At 55.5% G+C, this 8,571-nt stretch overlaps 1 long non-coding RNA gene across 1 annotated transcript; it reads left to right on the forward strand.

The window, feature by feature from the left end:
- The first annotated feature begins 4,903 nt into the window (after positions 1-4,903).
- Positions 4,904-8,277, forward strand: LOC306647460. Its single transcript, XR_013760108.1, has 3 exons — positions 4,904-5,583; positions 6,834-6,864; positions 8,194-8,277. It is a non-coding gene; the product is annotated as an uncharacterized lncRNA (long non-coding RNA).
- The last annotated feature ends 294 nt before the right edge of the window (positions 8,278-8,571 follow it).

The raw sequence follows: 8,571 nt of genomic DNA on the forward strand, positions 1-8,571 counted from the left end.
AGTATTTTTAACTCTCACAGGGCAAACTCCCTGTCCCTGCACCCACCCCCAATTGCTCTTATTTTTCAGAATTTTCTTGGATATTTATTTGCTCATGGTTTGCTGCAATCTTTTATTTTTATTTCAGCTTTTCCAAATTATCACTGAAAAATAAGAATTTATTTGTTTCACGATCCTAGGGATTGAACCCAGGGGCATTCCTAACCCTTTTGATTGACTGACTGATTTGAGACAGGGTTCTCCTGTGTTACCAAGATGGGCCTCAAAATTATAATCCTCCTGCCCCAGCCTCCAGAGTAGGTGGGATTACAGGTGTGCATCACTATGACAGGTAAAATAATAACAATAATAATAATACACATTATAACACACACAAAATAATTGCGCTTATGTCTGGACTCTGCTGTCTCTGCCTTTCTCCTCCCTGCTTCTCCTTGCTGATTTTCCTCCTATTAAACATCTTTCTTGTTCTCTCCTTCTCCTTTTCCTTCCTCCATCTCCCTCTTCTCTCCACCCCTCCCCTTCAGGTTTTTGTTCTTTTTTTTCTTTATTTATTTTGAGCACAATGTGATTTTTTGGCTTTGTTGAGGATTGGGAACCCAGGGACACCTTACCACTGAGCCACGTCCCCAGTGTTTTCTGAAGATCGCCTTCCCCTCCCTTCCTCCCAGGTCCCCACTCTGCAGGTCTTCCCTCTCTTTGCAAAGGTCCCTTTTCTTTCCTTATTTCTCTCCAGCTTCCATGTAAGAGAGAGAACACATGACCCTTGGTCTCCAGAGCCTGGCCAATCTGCACGATGCTCTCCGGTTCCAACCATTTACCAGCAGACACTCCATTTTCATTCTTCTTCGTGGCTGAATAAAATTCTGTTTACGAGTGGGCACAGTGCCTGGGAGAGCACTAGGGTGCTGGCGACTAGTGAGGACTGGGGCCCTCGGACCTGGGACCCGCTCAGGGAGTCCAACTGGTTCCAGTGGCTCAGAAGTGGAGGTGGAGGATGAAGACACAGAGGAAGCTGGACCACTAAGGGTCCACAGGTGAGAGCCCCAGCCAGCTGCCTGAGGGGCCTGCTGATCTGCTCCCACCAGGAGGGGTGTTCATATCCCCCAGGAGACCACGTCCCAGAGCTAGTGAGACTGGGGAACAAGTTCAGGCAGAGAATGAAAGCAAGTGCCTGCATGGCCGCCCCACCTGAGGGACACGGAGCAGCCCGGAAGATGTGGAATGGCCTGGAATTGTCTGGGCGACTTCAGTGACTGCTCACCTGCCTGATGCCAGCAGTGTCTGTAAAATACAAAATTGGGCTGGGGATGTGGCTCAGTGGTCGAGTGCCCCTGAGTTCAATCCCTGGTACCAAAAAAAAAAAAAAAAAAAAAAAAAAAAAATCTATTCTTTCTATTCTGTAGACAAGAAAATAACAGACTGGATGACCTGTCAGGGCCACAGACAACTGACAAGGTACCTGCCACACCTTCTAAGTGCTAGACGTTGATTTAGCCACCATCCCACTGAGGTGTCACACTGACCCTGTAACGTGGACACGATTGCCCTCAATTTACATGTCAGAAAACTGAGGGCTCGGGGAGACAACAAGACATGCCCCAAATCTCAGCTCCTCAGTGCAAAGCCATGTTTCCTAGTGAGAACTGATAGTTCCTACTCTCCAAGGAAAAGACAAACTGGACTTTGGCCACAGCATCAAGTTACCACCAGATCTGCTTTAAAAGCAGCCCCAGGTCAACAAACGACGCCCAGCACTAATGCAGAATATTGCAGGCGCCACACACCTGAAGATCCACCAGTCAGCACAGCCACACTCCAGGGACACAGCTGTGCAGCTGAACTTCATCAGTTCCTGAACCTCTCACATGTGGCCAGGCTCCAAGTCCTAACCCCTCTGCTTCCCCAAACCGACCTGAGATCAGCTCTCTCTGCTCTGTGCCTCCTGAGCAGTGTTTCCCTGCTGAGCAACCTGTGCGGCTCATTTCAGAGGCCTGTCACCTGTTCCTCCAACACACACTTGATCTCCAGGACCCAAGGATAAAGCTCCCTCTGCCTTGGAATGGCACCTACTCTGGTGGAGAAAGGCTTTCTACCACACAGGACCTTTGCTGTCCATGACCCCTGGACACCCTGGCGAAGGCTTCCTTGGCTTGGGAGTCAGTCAGGGAAGCAGCACTGGCCCCCTTGCTTGTCAGAAACTGAACACCGCTGGCAGCAACCCGAGCCGTTGCCTTGATTTTATTGCTAAAGAGAAAGGAACTTTCACACTGAAGCAGACTGGCTCGGTGCCCAGCACAGCTCCTACACCCCCAGGCAGGTCATTCTCAGGGCCCTGGGGAGGCCCAGCTCCAGATGAGGAGATGGCACTGCCAAGTGGGCACTTCTCTAAATCAGCCCCTTTGTCACCCCTTGGCTGCAGAGGGAGCAGGAGGCTCGCTTATTTCTAGCCATAGTGAGCTGGGAGGGGGTTGGAGGAAACATCTTAAGCAAAGCTTGGACTGGCTTGTTGATGTCACAGGCAAATGCAGAGCCTAGGAGGGCGAGGGCCCTGGCCATATCTCAGTCCAACTCTTACTAGCTGAGCTTTATAGCTGGCACTGGAATGCTGATAGTGACAAGTGTTTTCTTATCTGAAAATCAGAGATCATAACTGTCTGAACATGACAGATGTGGGGTGAGTTAGATGAGGTGATGCGCCAGACACTGATGGCCAAGTCTGGCTCATTTTATTTCCTTGTAGGGGGAAAAAACAAACAAAAAAATCAGTGATCTCCATTCATTGATTCACTGTGAATTTGTTGCCGGGAAATGGCTCCCAGCCTACTTTGGTTTGTGAAGCAAGAATTACTCATAGAATCAGAAAATAAATAAATAAATAACAGCTAGGAAAACAATGGAGGCCCGGCAAGCCCAGGCTGAGACCCTGGGCCAGAGCTGGTTTTGCTGCTGGCTGTCCCTGGAAGGCCCCGTCCCACCGGATGCCACACACTGCCTGGTGTCCCCGCTTTTGCACTGCCCTCACGTTAGTCAGCCCCAGAGAGCCGCTCTGAACCCAAGCAATTCTTTTGTTTTAACAAACAAGGTCAGAAAACACTCAGGTAATGAACACATTAAAACAACCCATTATGGGAATCAGAGATTAAAACTGTACACTTCCGACTGAGTCAGAGAAAGAGAACCATCAAGGGACCCCTCCAGTGAAAGGTTAGCTCCTCATCAAAACAGTAGAAAACCCTACAGAGACCACCAACAGTGCCCTCTGGGACCCCTCCCATGCCCTGGGAGCTCTCCCGGCTCGCTTCTCATGAATCTGCCACTGAATTCTCACCTGAGTCTGGGTGCCTTATTCCTCAGGGGTGTGAGACGGGAACCCTCCAGCGCTCACACGACTGTGTTACGATCGTTCCCCACACGGAGGAGCGACAGCCTTGTGGTCCAGCCCCCCAGAGCCTAATCTACTGCTCTCCTGCTTCAGTGGTGGGCACCTCCTCACTGTCCTCCCTGTCCAGAGGTGGACAGTGAGCCACCCGCCGCCCCCACCAGGGCTCTGTAGCACAGGATCCCGCCCAGGCTTCTGGCTGCCTGGCTCAGGTCTCCTCAGCCTGCTCCTCCTCTGCTGCTTCTCAGTCTCACCTTGACTCTCCTGACCTTGACCTTTCTGAAGGTCACAGGCGGTTTTGTGGTAAACCACCCCTCCATCCAGGCTTGCCTGGCGTCTTCCCGTGATGAGTTTCAGGAAGACCATGAAAGGGAGGCTGTGTCCTCATTACGTCCTGTAAGATAGGCAGGATTTTGTCACATGATCAGTGACTTTCCTTTGGGTCATTTGATGACGCTGGCACCTGCCAGATTTCTCTCCTTTCCCCTGAAAGCGACTCTCCCCTTTGGATTCACGGGTTTGTGCGTGGGCGCTGTGGGCTCTGGGACCAGGCTGTGCACTTAACTGGACATCACACTGCGCGGCTCCTGGTTTCCTGGTTCCAGATCACCCGTCACGATCGCTGATCATGATTTTCCGGTCGCGCGCACGGCCGTGGAGTTTCTTTTGGCAAGTCCCCATGATTCCTGGAACAGTTGCTGCTTTGTGCTACCAGAGGCCCCAGCTCGCCGTGCTCCTGTCCTGCTCCTGACATGGTGTCAGCCCTTCTCCTGGGAGACTCGGCCCCTCGTGTGGAGAAGTGTGGGGAAGTCAGGATCTGGGTGCTTGAGGTGCTGGTGACGCTCCCGTGTCCTCGCGGTGGGGACAGCAGGAGAACACACCTCCAAGTCACTTGCCGTCTTAGCTTTCCTCCACTGACCAGACACTTGGCGATAACGAGGACAGAAAGGTTTGCTTTCTTTGGGTTTCAGAGGACTCAGTCCACGGTTGGCAGACTGCATTGCTTTGGGCCTGAGGAGATGTGGACCGTCATGGAGGAAGAGCTGGGGACAAGACCATGCCTTCCAGGGCACAGCCCCAGTGACCTACTTCCTCTGACCAGGCCCCACCTTCTGACATTCCCACCACCTCCCATAATGCCATCAAATTATTAATCCGTCAATGCGTTACTCACTGAAGAGGTTAAAACCTTCATGATCCAGTCACCTCCTCCAAATTCTGTCTCTGGATATTTCTGTGTGTGGACCCAGTTTCAGACCCATATACCTTCACATCTAAACAGAACATCTAACAAGGGAGATGATGTGTTTATATATGTGCACGCGTGTGTGTGTGCGCGCGCGCGTGTCTGGCTTCAACACTAGACTCCTCCTCCTGAAGGACCCCCCACCACTGCCATACAGAGCACTGAGCTTCCAACACGTGGGCCTGTGGAGACATGCTCAGGTCACCTCTGAACCCCGCAGCCTCTGGCCATGCCTGCCCTCTCCGGGTCCCCCTCAATCTGCTACCCAGGGGAACTCTGGCTCCCACATCAGATGGCCCCTACCCCCACCCTGTGTGGACCCCTTACCACCCCTGGGCCCTGACATCACCATGACTTCTCCCTGCCCTGACTCCCTGCTGCTGTGCTCTGAATTACTCAGGAAGGGCAGGCGGGATGGAGGAGCAGGGAAGAGCCCAGACTGTCTCTCTGCCACCCTGCCAACAGGCCATCCTTGCACATGGGTCCCACTTGGTCAGGAGAGCGCTGAGGCCAGAGTCGTGTCCTCTCCATGTGCCGTGGCCCAGCGGCCAGGCTTGGAGCGGGCACAGCTGATGCTGGTGGGCAGTGGATGACCAGGCACCTGCCCTAATCCCCACCCAGATCCCCTCTCCAGGGCCGTCCTGGGCTGAGTGTCAGAGCCCCAGATGGCTCTGCCCAGGACGACTCCCTGGGGCCAGATGGGGAGGCAGGGCGGCCTGATCCCTCCTAGCTGGGTGGAGGCCCCCAGCTGTCACAGCTGGAGACGCAGGCACGGAGGAGGGAGTGGCCCAGAGAGGCAGGAGAGCCTGCCCAGGGCTGAGCAGCAGGAGGCTGGGCTGCCAGGCGCAGGCAGCAGGGCCGCCTGGAGAGGGGAGCCTGAGCCTGCTGCCCCATGTAGCTCCCCGCGGGCCCCGCCTGCATCTTCCTGAGGAAGGGCATCGCTGAGAAGCAGCGGGTGAGGTGGGCGGGCAGGGAGTGGTGCAGGGGAGGGGGGCAGCGAGGGCAGAGCAGAGGCTCAGAACCCGGGGGCAGCGCAGGATGAAGGGGGCAGTAAACTCAGGAGCGGGGGCCGAGGAGAGCAATCGGGGCTGGGATGGGGTCGCGTTCCTTGCTCTGGATACAAGAGGCAGGTGAAGGTGGCAGGGGTGACGATACTGGCCGCTTACGAAGTCCCTGCCATGTGCCCACTCTGCGCAAAGGCCTTTGTGCTCCTGCGTCATTTGATTCTCAGAACCGCTCCCGAGGCCCTCGAGACTCATCACCTTTTACAGGTGAAGAAAGGGAGGCTGAGTCATAAGCTCACCCAGGAGGAAGTGCAGGGCGGGTGTGTCCATTCCTGCGCTTGTGACCCTCAGGCAGGAAGGGGAGGAGGGGCAGGGGGACAGAGAGGAGACTGCACGGAGGACGGAGGACGGCTGGAGACGCTGGGGGACGCAGGCAAAGGGACCTAGAGGGTGGCGGCCAGCTTGGGGGAGACTCCCAGGGTCTCTGCTGGTGTCCAGGCCTGGCCTGCAGCCTCGTCCAGCAGCGGGGAGGGCAGTGTGGAAGACATGCTCTCAGAGGGACAGGAGCTGGTCCTGCTGCACTCCTCAATGGCCTTCCTGAGGGCGCGAGCTCTGCTCCCACCTCAGGGGATCCTCCCTCTTGGGAGGAAGGGGAGGCAGGTGGAGAGACAGCCAGTGGGGTGCCCTGGAAAGAGCTCTGACCCGGAGTCCGCAGCCCAGGACTCGCGCCCCGGTGCTGGACCTGAGTGGCCGTGCCACCTCTCCCGGTCAGGGATCTCGTTTACAAGCTGTGTGACCTTTAGCAGCTCCCTTGACCTCCCTGTTCTTGCGCGTCTTCACGGGTGAGATGGGAATGACACTGGGAGCAGTTCTGAGGTCTAAATGAAGGCAGCAGCCGGCAGAGCCAGCCTGACGTGAGCTGCGAAAGTGGCGCCTCCTCCTCTGGGGAGGCTCGGACTCTGTGGCAGTTAGTACACGGGATGCGTATGGGAAGGGGCAGATCAGGGTTCGATACGGGAAAGAGGAAATGAGAGGGGATGGGAAGGAAAGAGAGCAGAGAGCTGAGGAACAGGGGTCGGGACGGAAGGAGGCTGAGGGACAGAGAGAGGCCTGGAGGATGGCTGTGGGCACGGGGGCCTGCCCGGAGGAGCGCTGGATCCTGACCATCTCTCTGCCTTCCCTCCCCTGCGTGCCTTCCCAGGAGAGGCCCCTGGGACAGGACGAGATCGAAGGTAACATCTGCCCCTCAAATGCCCTCAGGGCCCCCACTCTCCAGCTCTGTGCGTGCAGACCTCACACCCTTCCCGTCCCCTCAACTGCAAATCCTTCTCATGGTAGTTGAGTGCCTGCGGGGTACTCGGCTACGTGCCAGGCCCCGGCTCAGAAACCCAGGGTGAGACAGGAGTCCTAGCATGAGGCCAAAGCTGGGGGGTCCTTCTCCTGGGTTCTGAGACCCCTCCACCCCCCCTGAGCATCGGGGTCAGTGAGCAGCTCAGGAGCTGCTCCCCTCGTGACGCGGGTCACCCTGGCCGCCTTTGCAGGGTTTGGTTTTTCAGGGTGCCTTCCCCTTGGGTCTCTCACTGCCTCACTGTTTCGAGGGGCCTTAAGAGGCAGCACTGCCTTAGGCCTGTGTAGGAATTCCTCATTCAACAGGCCCCAGAGGGCAGGGATGAAGAGGACTCAGGGCCTGCTTCTAAGCCCAAGGTGGACCTTACTGGGTCCACTGTGGCATGTTTCAGGGCAGGAGGGGAGGCTGGCCTGGCCTGGGGCTGAGTGGGTGATTGATAGAGCTGGGGTGGGGGCAGGCCAGTCCTGACTGCTCACACCTAAGAACCTGTGAGGAGCAGGAAGTCCATTGGTCCACTCTCAGCACCAAGCAGTTAGCTTTAAAGGTAAAGTGACTTGGGATGTGAGGAAAGCAGCTGGAAGGAAGCAGAGTGGAAAGTGCAGGCAACAAGACAGGAGGTGAGAAGGGCTGGGCTCTGCTCTGTGCCTCCTGAGCAGTGTTTCCCTGCTGAGCAACCTGTGTGGCTCATTTCAGAGGCCTGTCACCTCTTTCTCCAAAACACACTTGATCACCAGGACCCAAGGATAAAGCTCCTTCTGCCTTGGAATGGCTCCTATTCTGGTGGAGAAAGGCCTTCTACCACACAGGACCTTAGTTGTCCCTGACCCCCGGACCCTCTGGTGAGGACTTCCCTGGCTTAGGGACACAGCACTGAGAAGGGGAAGGGCAGGGAGGGCAGGAAGTCAATGTAGATAGTAAATGATGGGGTTGGAAAGATCAGAGGTGGTCATCAAAGAAAAGGAAATGGGTTGCTAACACCTCCAGCCCCACTAGCACCTGGGAGACTTTCTAACACAAGCAATTACCTACTGGACTACTCCTTCCTGCCCTTAGGCACTTAGGAAAGAGAAGAAGGGGAGGGAGAGAAAATCTATTAAGAAAGCAAGACCTACCACTCTGACTGGCACCCAGCTGGGGCCCCAACTTCTCTCTGGGTAAGTCGGCTTCCTCTGTTCTCTGTTAAAACTTGCTTTCTCTGCCTTGAGTTTCTTAGGTGTTTAATCTACAACAAGGGGGAACGAGGACTTCATCCCGATTTCCAAGACTGGTATCAGCTCTGGCGACCCGAGCTGTTGCCTTGATTTTATTGCTAAAGAGAAAGGCACTTTCACACTGAAGCAGACTGGCTCGGTGCCCAGCACAGCTCCTACACCCCCAGGCAGGTCATTCTCAGGGCCCTGGGGAGGCCCAGCTCCAGATGAGGAGATGGCACTGCCAAGTGGGCACTTCTCTAAATCAGCCCCTTTGTCACCCCTTGGCTGCAGAGGGAGCAGGAGGCTCGCTTATTTCTAGCCATAGTGAGCTGGGAGGGGGTTGGAGGAAACATCTTAAGCAAAGCTTGGACTGGCTTGTTGATGTCACAGGCAAATGC

This window comes from Sciurus vulgaris (genome assembly GCF_902686455.1).
Source record: "Sciurus vulgaris genome assembly, chromosome: 17".
Lineage (NCBI taxonomy): Eukaryota > Metazoa > Chordata > Mammalia > Rodentia > Sciuridae > Sciurus > Sciurus vulgaris.